Source organism: Mercenaria mercenaria, chromosome 16 (assembly GCF_021730395.1).
Source record: "Mercenaria mercenaria strain notata chromosome 16, MADL_Memer_1, whole genome shotgun sequence".
In the NCBI taxonomy this organism is placed as follows: domain Eukaryota; kingdom Metazoa; phylum Mollusca; class Bivalvia; order Venerida; family Veneridae; genus Mercenaria; species Mercenaria mercenaria.
Window position 1 is genome coordinate 27,326,713 of NC_069376.1, and position 13,049 is coordinate 27,339,761.

Sequence of the window (13,049 nt, forward strand, 5' to 3'; positions counted from 1 at the left end):
AGCTATTGAGGCAGTCAAATAATGCAAACACAAGCCCAAAATAAAGTCCTGAGAGGCTTTCTGTGGTCATCCTCCACCATTAAAACTCAAAAGAGGCCATAAAATCTAAATTGTGTACACACAACTTAAAACTTTATAAAACAAACTTCTACTAACACCAGCACAAAACACTACCAGTTTGAAAAAATTCAGACATTTTACCCCACATTAAATACTAGCCAACAAAACACAAAACAAACATTCAAAAAACCAATCAGAAGTTACTGAAATATTTACATAAATGATCTGAAGAAATTTCAGAGATAAAAAAATGTGTGTATCAATACTGATCTTAAATAAACTGGTTCAGGTATACGAAGTCTACATTTTTATATAGTGAAACTAAATGTGCAGTCCACCCATTTTTGCAACAAGTGAAAATATTACTGTATTAAAGAGATAATCCCTTTTACAATAATATTACTGACCTGAAAACTGAAAATCTGTCTGCAGGTAGGCATAAACAAACATATCATTCTTTGGCAGATTATGTTTACAAGTGTAAATTGCGGTTACTTAAAGGTCCATTACTAAGGGAAAGTGAGTAGGCAATTTTTTTCATAGCCAGTGCATAGACTTCTGCAAGACACTAAATAATGAAGATTGGCAGGTCAAAATTTACAGAAGGTCTTTGGAACTCTAAGAAATGTATGTGTATTATGTTGAAATTTCAATGAATCGACAGAAAGACCCCCCAGGTCTTTTTAACTTTCTTCACACTTCATAGAAAAATAATTGTACATATACTGCGATTTATTTCGAATTTCTACATACCAACTTTCATTTTCCAATAAAATGAAATAGTTTCCGTGCTGGACTGGACAACCTGATACAAATACTCATAAAACCACAGTCATTTATTATCATAATTTTTAAACTGATAATATTTAATCTATTTTCATTTCTTTCAATTTAATATGTATATATCTGCTTATTAACACACTCGGCTTCTTATGTTCACATACAGTGCACATATAGCAGGCCTGACTGCGTACATTTTAACATAGTAGAAAATCTTCTGAGAATTGACTGGTGCTTTCATGATGGTAAAAGACCCACAGTGCTTCCTTCTACAATATATCAGGCAGGGGCAACCACTTAGGTAAGAACATGACTTTGAGACAACCAACTAAATGAAAGTCTTGGATGGCCGAGAAAGACTTGAACTCATACAAGTTAGAGGCAACTGATGCAGTCACTAACCTTAACCACTCAACCACAGTGGCCAACAGAAATATGTTAAATGTAACTGTAAAAGTTACTAATTAGCTTATTTATACGTAATACAGTTGTACCTGCTTTAGCAGCCACCTGTGTTAAACAACCACCTGCCTTAAGCAGCCAGATAGCCAGATTGTGTTGCTCCCTTGACAGGCTGCTTAACACAGGTTTGACTGTATTCCTCTATAAAATTAAAACAAGGCCTAAAAAAAAAATTGTTTTCAGTATCATGACCTACCCTAAATTTTTGGCCCAACCCTAAATGTTTTTATGGCCTTGGAGAAATTTTTTTCAACTTTTTAACAACCCTAATTTATTTTAACATGTTACCAGAAACAAACAATCTTTTTTTTTTTAGGCCTATTTTTTTTTTTCAAGTATAAAAATTACCTTTCATATAAGTCGATCCTTGTTGATTTAAATCCAACACAAAGTATAATTAAGATCCAATACCAGCGATTTTAAACAGCAGTTTAAATAAGGTCACAAGAAACCTAATTACACAGTACCAGGAAGTGAAGACAATCAAGGCAGTCACCGATACCTGTGAAAGAAGTAGATGATAACACTTTAAATGTTTAATTTTATCTATCTTTAACTTCACATATAAACAAGGGTTAAACCTATTGTGTGGTTAAGCTCACTGTAAACATCCATCTGTTTCAAGCACAATTAATTTCGTCAATCAAGTATTTACGTTTTACCTTCTGAATGGTTGAAAACAAGAAAAATCCAATTTAAAAAAAAAACGGAAAATTTTCTGATGCAGAAATTAAGAATAATTCAACAAAGTCAACATATGAAACTTATTTCCGATGAAAATTTATTAAAAGCTGACAGCTTTCAATACATGTAACCGATATACGGGTATCCAGGTTGAAAAATATCATTGAAACAGTTTTATACCGACATGCATGCCTGAACACACTATGACTAGCAGAAGAACGTGATCTAGAGAGACTGAAAATAAGTCTTACCTTTTACACACTCATATTTCATTATAAAACATTGTACCCATTTTACGTAAATGGCATAATGAGAAATGTTTATCATTAGTGGCGGATTAAAATTGGTGGTTTCACGGTTAAGTAAATCAATAATAAATTACATTGGAAACAAACCCAATACATGCACTTTGTCATCAGTAGCTTTTTGGGGGGCGTGAGTGGGGTGTGTGTGTGTGTGTGTTGGGGGGGGGGGCAACAAAACCATGTCATTTTATGTGAAAGGAATTAAATTATTTCATAGTACTTAATTCCCTCTAACACTTGTACTGTAGGAAGTAGTACATGCAGAAATATATGGATTGGTATGTGATAAGCTGATGACCTAGTGTTCTTATTATGTAAGGTTTAAAACCGATAAATCCAGAGGTGTACACGTAGCTTCTTTAAAACCTGTAGACTGCTGGCGGCAAGTGGTTTAATTTGCCTTTGCGACCAGTACAGACCCAGATCAGCCTGCACATGGTCTGCATTGTTCACTATTCAGTCAGTAAATTTTCAGTATTAAACACCCCTTTGAATAATAAGTGGTGCTGCCCAAATTGAATGATGGACCAGTCCATTTTAGAAATTTAGCAGGGTAAAGGTTAACAATGTGGAAATGGATGAGAATATATCTTCAAATATATGTCAAAATGCACCATAGAATTTTTATTTGTGCTTGCAAATATTTTTTTTTTTTTTCACATTTATTTCAGTTGGCTACACCCCTGAAATCCTGAATTACTGTCCTCATAAAATAAACCTTGGTTCAATGACAGGTTTAAATTTCTTTGCTGTGTGTGTACCGGCAGTACCTTTTTCTATACATTTCAACAGCTTGTATAAATAAAAGAAAGGCTTTATTCCGGGTCGACAAACAGACAAAGTCATGAAAATCTCTTTTTATAGCACATGAGTCAAACTATATTAAGTAAATAACAAAAAAAGAAATATTTATTTCAAAATCAAAATAAGGCTATCATAAATCAATCTTTAGGTTATCATCCAGACTTTAAAAGCAAAAATGTGTGTCGTAATAAATTATTAAAGGGGGATACAATATAATAACAACTGCCTGACCTCAGAACAAGGCACAAACATGTATAATATTCAAAAATAAAAGAGCATCACAATGGTCCTAATTCGCTTACCTGATTACATTATTTCTAAGACAAGAAAAGTTTCATGAAGATTTAGTCAAATTTTAGGTTCATGTGATTATCAACCAGTGTTTTTATAAAAATGGTGTTTCTTTATGTGGATTGTTATCAAACTTTCAACATATCTTTTTAAGTTAGCACCGGAGAATTATTTGCTTATATTAAGTAATTTTGAAATCAGCTTTCCATATGACAGCGCACTCACCTATTCAACAACTTCTTAGTCAAATAAGGGCCATAATTTGGCAAGACTTACATAAATGAGCCATTTTCTTACAATTTATTACAAATTAAAAATCTATTATAACAACGACAATGTGTATAAGCATTTATAACTAAGGGCCATCATTTGAATTAATTTCAAGCAAGAGTTCTCCAACTTGATAATGTAAGTACTTTAGAGTAATTTATAACTGGATTTGAAATTCATGAAAAACCTGTTTACGGATTTGGTGGATCAAAGAGTAACATCTTTAAAGCATAAAAAGTGCAGTTTTGCAACTTTTTGTATAAAAAGTTGAAAAAAAGTTGGGCCAAAAATTTAGGGTAGGTCGGGATACCAGAAAAAAAAAATGTTTTTACACCCTATGGAATCCAAAAATAAAAGTGACAGGAAATATATACATAACCTACATTACTAACAATACTATTGTTATTATTATCATTATTACTTTGGTTGAGATTATGCATACTTGGTAAATCCCTTAACACAATGGTAAGCATCTGATAATGACTGTACAATAAACTGGCTAAAAAAAAAGACTTATAGAGTATAAAGGTTATATATCATCATGATCAGTTTTTTTTATATTTATTTTCTTTTATTTAATCTTTTTTTGTTGGGTTTTATGACACACAGACAAAAATGTAGGTCATATGGCAACTTTTCAGCTTTTGTTGCAGAGGAAGACTCTAGGTGCACCTTGACCTTTAATTGTACCAGACTTTTAATCACAAGACCAATCAAGGTTTGATGATTACAGGGCCAAAGTAAGGAAGGAACAGTTAAACTGAGAAGCTATCTACCCCAGGAAACTACTAGGCAATGCCCTTTCTCATATGCGTCAATCAAATTTCACCTCTCCCTATAGTTCTAGTAATAGGTGCTGTAGTTAAAAAAATAAGATGAGCCATTCCATGAGAAAACCAACATAGTGCATTTGCGACCAGCATGGATCCAGACCAGCCTGGGCATCCGCACAGTCTAACGGTTTCTCTAGTTGCAATAGGCTTTGAAAGCGAACAGCATGGATCCTGACCAGACTGTGTGGATGCACATGGATCCTGACCAGACTGCGCGGATGCGCAGGCTGGTCTGGATCCATGCTGGTCGCAAATGCACTATGTTGGTTTTCTCATGGTACGGCTCAGATAAGGCTGACTTTAACCAGAAAGCAACAGCGGTGCTAAGGGAAAACCGTAGGCTTTTCTGTCTGTAGTTACTGTATAGTGTATACATCACAGCACAAAAATATCATTAAAACTGTGAATATTTTTTTCTACCTAAGCAACTTCTCTAGTGTCTGTAACCGTAGAACTACTTTCCCTTTTCCGGAACTGTTGCAAATCATTTTAAGGACAGTATACTGTAAATTAAAACAAGAGCGCCGCCTTGCTGGTGCAGACCCTCATCTGACTTTTTTGTCTCTGTATAATAGAAATATTGACCGACCCATGATTTTCTAAGTCCAAAAGGGGCCATTATTCTTGTAAAAAGCAATGCAGAGATACGGTACTTGCTGTGCAGTGTCAGCTTTTAATGGCGACTAAATGCTCCAAGTTTTAAAGCAATAGCTTTGACCGTAAAGGAGGAAAGTTGACGTAAACGCAAAACTTAATCAAGAAATCTGATATTTTCTAAGTCCAAAAGGGGTCATAATTCTTGCAAAAAGCAGGATGGAGTTATGTTTCTTGCTGTACAGAGTCAGCTTTTGATGGTGAACAAGTGTTGCAAGTTTTAAAGCAACAGCTTTGATAGTTTAGGAGAAAAGCTGACCTAAACACAAAACTTAACCAAGAAATCTGATTAAAATTCTAAGTCCAAAAGGGGCCATAATTCTTGCAAAAAGGAGGAAGGAGTTATGTTTCTAGCTGTACAGTGTCAGCTTTTGATGGTGAACAAGTGTTGCAAATTTCAAAGCAATAGCTTTAATAGTTAAGGAGAAAAGTTGACCTAAACATAAAACTTATTTATTTATTCATTTATTGGGTTTTACGGCGCACCAACACAGTATGGGTTATATGGCGCAAAACAGGACTACAAATTTTGGTTTCACATCTCATTTACATCGAAATAAAAACATGAGGTATGGAATCAAAAGTCCAAAAGGGGCCATAATTCTTGCAAAAAGCAGGATGGAGTTGTTTCTCCCTGTACAGAGTCAGCTAATGATGATGAACAAGTGTTGCAAGTTTGAAAGCAATATCATTGATAGTTTAGGAGAAAAGCTGACCTAAACATAAAACTTAACCAGGCAACGCCGACACAGACACATCAAGTGATGACAATAACTCATCATTTTTTTTCTCAAAAAATCAGATGAGCTAATAACTTATCTTTCATAAATACTTCAAAACTGGTTTTCTATCAAAGTAATCACAATGGCTAAGTTCACTTGTGACATAACAGTTGCACCAAAATCATAAAGTTATGCTGGAATGTTATGTTCAGGGGGATGTTATGTAGATGAAATACTTTCATTTGTTAAAACCAGTAAAAGGTGTGAAATAAAGATACTGTGCTTGTTTCACAAGTAAGATCAAAATTATCTCCAACTCTTGAACACCAGATTTTACTTCCTGCATCAATATTCTGGTGCCTGTGAAAGATATTCCGATCCTACACTGCTATATTTAATTCTTTTGAAGGGCTGTCTAGAGGTCCGGTAATCAATACAAATACTTGAATGGTTTTGCAGAGAGGGAACTGGGAATAGCAAAAACAAGTGATAATTTCAAAAGTTTGCTATTGTTCTTTTTTTGGCAGTTTTGAATACATTGCAAGTGGTGGGATACAGAAATATTTTATAACCTTTCAACCCTGAGAAAAACATGATCGTGAATTTGACAAATTATTAATAATAATTAGTCATTTGTGTGTAATCAATTTTGCGTTTTTCTCAGGACTGAAGTATTAAAATAATAAACTTTAATAAAGGCTTAAAATTAATATTTTTAATTTGGATCGTGAACATAAATTGCTAAATTCGTTTCATGGCTCAAGTAAACAGTGACTAACGAAAACCGCTGATAAAATTTCATGTTCAATACCGTGTCTCCAACCAATCTCGTAGCCACTGCCTTCTAACAAATATATATTTACGGAAATAATTATTTTCTAATATGTAAAAATGGCAACTTTATGGCAACTTATTAAGCTTTCCCCTGGCAATTATCGAATACACTGGTAATAACAGTACAAGTATTTTGATAACCGTACTGGACCCCTCACAGGCGCCTTAGCCTGTGTCTTCCTAAGAACGTTATCAGACCTGCTTCCAATTTGCTCAAAGTTCATTCAAAGTTTATTCCATATCAAGGCTTATTACAAGCATGTAATAAAAATAAGAAAATACACAAACTGAACTTTGCTTGACAACTTAACGTCCGTGTAACTTCGCAACCTAATATGTGCAGTTCACCATCCGAAATGGTGCATATCCGAAAATTATTAAACCATAATATCCACTGATTGAAATTTATATTACCTTAAACGTTCATACTTACTTTAACTTGTGCTTGACTGCGCGTGTGTCTATCGTTTCTTTTCAGTCACAAATCATATCATTTCCAATAACAATTCAGAATAAAAGTTGATCTGCGAATTTTTGCAACGGTGCCGATTTTAAAACTTCCCCTTCACAAAAGTCCGCATATGCTAAATGCCGTGCCGTTACACTAGTCCGGTATAGTAATCTCTTATGGTTATAACACACTAAATAGTTGTTGTTCTTTAATCTATATAAAATTGACCTATTTCCAATGGCCGCAGCACACCTCAGGACCCATTTTAAATGTCTGTAACCTACACTTTCTTGAAGAATATTGTCAGTGCTAAATAAAAATCAAAAGAGAAGTGGAGGTCATGTTTGATGCAAGAAAAATAATTTCAGTCAAATACACAAACTGCAAAATCAGCTAAAAAAATGAGACCCCAAATTATATTGGTGGTGTATGATCTAAGTTTCCATGAACATGTCATGTTGTTATTTCATTATGAAAATGCTACCTACATGTTAAGCATAGATCTGTCATGTGATTTTAGCAAAAAAATAAGGAAAATAGCTCTACAGAGCAAAAAAAATGAGGACTATTTGTATCCGCCATTATGCGACTACCTTTTTTTTTCGCGCCATTTTCCTATTTTTAGTGTCTGTATGCCTTATTAGCCTTTACAACTGACTATAATTAACAATGTTAAACACTATCGACATAAAAATATATGATCACTAAGATTTTATTAATCAACAGATTATCAAGGGTTGCAGTTAGCACAATCCTGGACTACAGTTAGCACCTAGATCATTTTAGATGTACAAAACCCATGTCAATACAAGGAAAACAGGTGCTGGCTGCAGGGGTATCTACATGTATCTATCTTCAAATACTGCTTAACTCCCCTCTCGGGTATTATTAGCAGGTGCGCAGTCAGTGCAAGAGAAAGATTTTTACAAAAGTATGTTTGATACTGGAAAAAAAATGGTCTCACACTACAAACAATACGGCTTAACTGTTGCCGTGTTCCAGGGTGGATAAAATCTACCGAGTAATTATAAAAAAGATGAGCAGGATACCATTATGTCTGGCTGTTGTCAATGACCCTGACTTAAATGGTTATACAGCTATGATAAGTTGATACAACATAGTTTAACCTTAAGCCTGCTGGTGGCGAATATTTCTGCCTTTGCGACCAGTGCAGACCAAGATTAGCCTGCACATCCATGCAGTCTGATCATGGTCTGCACTGTTCCCTGTTCAGTCAGTAAATTTTAAGCTAACACACCTTCGAATATATGGTACTGCCCAATTGAATGATGGACCAGTCCATTTTAGAAATTTAGCAGGGTAAAGGTTAACATAAATGTGTCAATGGCCCGTCACTGCTGGAGTTAGCTTATAATGGTGCTGCCATGACTTTGACCAAAATATTTTAGAGATATGGAGAAACTAAGGTATAAAACTCATTGATATAGAGCAAATATGGAATTGTTTGTCATTACAGCACAACTTTGACCAAAGTATGTTGCAAGCAAAAAGGAAAGAATAAACAGGTATGGTGTCATTTAGTCTGTAAGTAAGGCCTTGAGCAAAATTTGTTGAAAGCTACAAATCGAGGTATTTTCCCCCCAAGTTGATCCCAAATCAGACATGCCATAAGAACATAACAAATTATAATTGTGCCGCACCATAAGAAAACCAACATAGTGCGTTTGCGAACAGCATGGATCCAGACCAGCCTGCGCATCAAGGGTTGCAGACTGCGCGGATGCGCAGGCTGGTCAGAATCCATGCTGTTTGTTTACGGTTTTTCTAATTGCAATAGGCTTTGAAAGCGACCAGCATGGATCCTGACCAGACTGCGCGGATGGGTAGGCTGGTCTGGATCCATGCTGGTCGCAAACGCACTATGTTGGTTTTCTCATGGTGTGGCTCATATGAAGTTTCAAACATCTGAAACCTGGAACTCTACATTAAGCTTAAGTTTATTTCTGGGAAGGAAATGAAATGAGAGACAAAACATGTTTTAAAACAGTTTTATTTTAAACAAAATTGATATCACAAAAATCAAACAATTCTATTCCAATACCCTACTTGAGAAATACAGACATTTATATATAATTCTGTTTCGTAAAGCAAAAATCTCTCTATTGATTCAAAACATGACACATTTTCTTACCATATCTTAAGTTTAACAGGTTTTCATCTTAATGTCAAGCAATATTTTGCCTAATTCGATTCAAGAAAATAGCGTGGGAGTAGTATATCTGTACATCTAATTCACTTCTACAGACAAAGACATATACAGAGTTTCTTATCACAGGAATATTTATACAATATCATTCACAAGTTAAACACAAAATCTAAATAGCTCAGCAGTGCCGTGGCAAGTTCTGATGGTAGCTATCACGATGATATTGTAAACTTTTCAATAAATTTGTGTAAAAACATTTGAGAAAAACATAATATATTACAAATATTTCTATTTGTTTCCTGAAAATATTTTAGTGCAAAATTTCACCTAGTGCTTGAAACTGCCACAAGATACTTGGTAGCTATCATGATAATATACTTAACTTTCTAGAAAAGTTGCCCATTTTTCTGAAAACATTATCACAATTAATTATTGTTATCAAGATAAGCTTTTTATTTCTAGGAAACTTCAGGCTATTGAGATAAAGTTTTCAGAGAAGTTGGAAATACCAAGACAATTGCTGTCAGAAAGTATCTTGCTAATAAATGGCACTTGTGGGCACTTGCGTAGAACATACCGAAATACTAATGTAAATTATACAATATTATTTCCAGGAAACTTTCGACTACTGAGATAATCTTTTCATAAAACTTCGCTTTATCAAAATAACTTTTTTTTAACTATCGCGATAGCTACCTAGCTATATTGTAGCAAAAATATCCCACCATACAGCAGTACTGAGGCAAGTTTTGTGTTTTATGTAGATAGATATGGACAAAGTTTCTGAACGTTTAAATAAATCATTCTAATATTACTACCGACTTTTTTTTCTATTCTATTTTACAATACAAGATAAGGAGTAAACGATGTTTGATATTTGTAGACTACGAAAATATGAAGTGGTACAGGGATTTGAATTTCATTCTTATTTTACCAACGTACCAAGTTTAATGAAATATAATACCAATTTTATATTAGTTATTATTAAATTATCATAACAAGAGGGCCATCATGGCCCTATATCGCTCACCTGTTATCATTGCACTTGAGGACAAGGAGATCCTCAGAAAAAATATCAAAGTCCAAAGGACAGGAACAACAAAGGGAAAAAATTTAACCAAAAAGAAAAAAAATTCTTACAAGGCATAGATATGTCAAAATACACCTAAACATTGGAGGTACCAGCCATGTTGTACCACAGAATAATGGTCTCGGTTTTTCCCTATGGCCAATAATAAAAAAGTTACTAAAAATAAGCTATTTATAGTAACGTAAAAGGGAAGTAATTAAAAAAAATAAATATTGTAAGTGAACAAAAGAAGGATCTGCCAAATAAATCTGTTGACATAAATGAAATTTCAGATCAGTATCTTCATTAGTTATGGAGATGTACCCATTTTAATTTGAAATAAAGGGAGGTAATTTGACATAAAATCAGTCCATAGTTGTCTACCCTGATTGTCTCAGTCCAACTAATAACAATAATGAAATTTCAAATAAGTCCTATAAGTACTAACTGATATAAATCCATTTTGATTACAATCAGGGGAGGTAATCAGATATAAAATAACTCTGGAACCTATGATTGGATCTGATTTGTCATGGAATCCAAGATTTATTGTTGTTGGAGATATTTTGGAAGTTTGTATCAAATAAAACCATAAATGAAGTCTCTATATGGCTGCAAATGCCAAAATAGCCAATTTTGGACCTTTAAGGGGCCATAACTCTGGAACCCATGATGGAATCTGGCCAGTTGAAGAAACGAAGCAAGATCTCGTGGTGATACAAGTTGTGTGCAAGTTTGGTCAAAATCAAATCATAAATGAAGGAAGCTGCTATTGTGCAGACAAGGTCAAAATAGCTAATTTTGGCCCTTTCAGGGGCCATAACTCTGGAACCCATTATGGGATCGGGCCGGATCAAGAAAGGAACCGAGATCTTATGGTGACACAAGTTTTGTGTAAGTTTGATTAAATTCAAATCATAAATGAAGCTACTATTGTGCAAACAAGGTCAAAATAGCTAATTTTGGCCCTTTCAGGGGCCATCACTCTGGAACCCATAATAGAATCTTGCCAGTTCAAGAAAGGAACCAAGATCTTATGGTGACACAAGTTGTGTGCAAGTTTGGTTAAAATAAAATCATAAATGAAGCTGCTATTGTGCAGACAAGGGCAAAATAGCTAATTCTGGCCCTTTCAGGGGCCATAACTCTGGAACCCATAATGGAATCTGGCCAGTTCAAGAAAGGAACAAAGATCTCGTGGTGATACAAGTTGTGTGCCAGTTTGGTAAAAATCAAATCATAAATAAAGCTGCTATTGTGCAGACAAGGTCAAAATAGCTAATTTTGGCCCTTTTAGGGGCCATAACTCTGGAACCCATAATGGGATCTGGCCAGTTCAAGAAAGGAACCGTGATCTTATGGTGATACAAGTTGTGCGCAAGTTTGGTTAAAATAAAATCATAAATGAAACCACTATCGTGCAGACAAGGAATTGTTGACGCACGGACGGACTGACGACGGACGAAGGGTGATCACAAAAGCTCACCTTGTCACTATGTGACAGGTGAGCTAAAAATGGAAGAAAAGTGGAACACTAGATAAAATACTGGAATGTAATGACTTTTCTTTAATCCTACTAGTTTCTAGTCATAATTTTAACATGTCCAAAACATTGCGAATGATACTTATTTCACTTGGGTATTAATTACATTTTACTCAGACTTTATCATAGACTCCATGTGTAAAATCCAAAACTTTTAACTAAATTAAAGGTATTAAATCGATATACCCGGTAATATTTCAATGAAACTTCAAAGTTTTGTTGTCTGTAGCATCATCTGGGGCATGTGCAGTGAAAAATCTTAATCTGATTTCTAAAATAGTGTGATATTTATTTCTAAAGTCACTATATGTTCATTGTAAATATAGGAGAGATCGCCGTGACGTCACACATTACACCTGTTTATCTGGTGGTTGGCAAAACAAATGTTTTTACAACGTTTGTGTATGGGATCAGAATTTCTAATTTTTAATAACTTTTACGCTCATTTATGGATTTTAAAAATTCAAAAAGTTTTGAAATGCTTACGATTTTCATATTTTCTTGTTTAAATATCTTTTTAAAATAAATAACCATTTTAAATGATATATGATTTTAGTAGCGGCGTAGCGATGCTCTAAACTTTTAGAAAAAACACTGTAACTTAAGCGTTCATAATAAATCCATTTTGAAATGATAATTAAAAGTAAGCAATAAATTGCTCGTTTCATATCCTTTCCAATGATCAAAAAAATATTGATGTCATTTGTGTTTTATGAAAGTTTAAGCTGTTAGAAAAACATCACTGTTTACAAAAAAAACACGGACGGTCAGCGTCTGCCCACCCAGTATTTGTCTTTTCAGTTCTTAAAATAGAAAATACAAGGGATTTGTATACAAACACGATCTCTCCTATACTTCGTTATATCAAAGTTGAAACTGTCAGGTACTCGAAAATTCAGCTCTCTGATTGGTCAATTAGAAACCCTAATGTAATGTGATGTCATGATAAATTTATGAATAGCCCATCATTAGGGATATAAGAGAAAACTGCTGGAAATGTCTTAATGAAGCAATTTAGGTAAAGCGACATTAAATGCCTCTACTTCTATTTTTTACGTATTAAATATAACAATATATAACATATCTTTAATCAGCATTTCCAGCCTTTCATTTCTTGTGA

At 34.2% G+C, this 13,049-nt stretch overlaps 1 protein-coding gene across 2 annotated transcripts in view; it reads right to left on the reverse strand.

The window, feature by feature from the left end:
• Window positions 1-7,267, reverse strand: part of LOC123541519 (unconventional myosin-VIIa-like) — a 57,429-nt gene extending 50,162 nt beyond the window's left edge. The window contains exons 1-2 of one of the 2 annotated variants that reach the window (XM_053526480.1): window positions 7,133-7,267; window positions 1,651-1,804 (exon numbers count right to left, since the gene is read on the reverse strand). The gene's annotated coding sequence lies outside the window, so the exon portion shown is untranslated. Of the gene's footprint in view, window positions 1-1,650; window positions 1,904-7,132 lie in introns of those variants that run through there. The other variant, XM_053526481.1, reaches the window with a different exon arrangement.
• Between the last annotated feature and the right edge of the window lie 5,782 nt (window positions 7,268-13,049).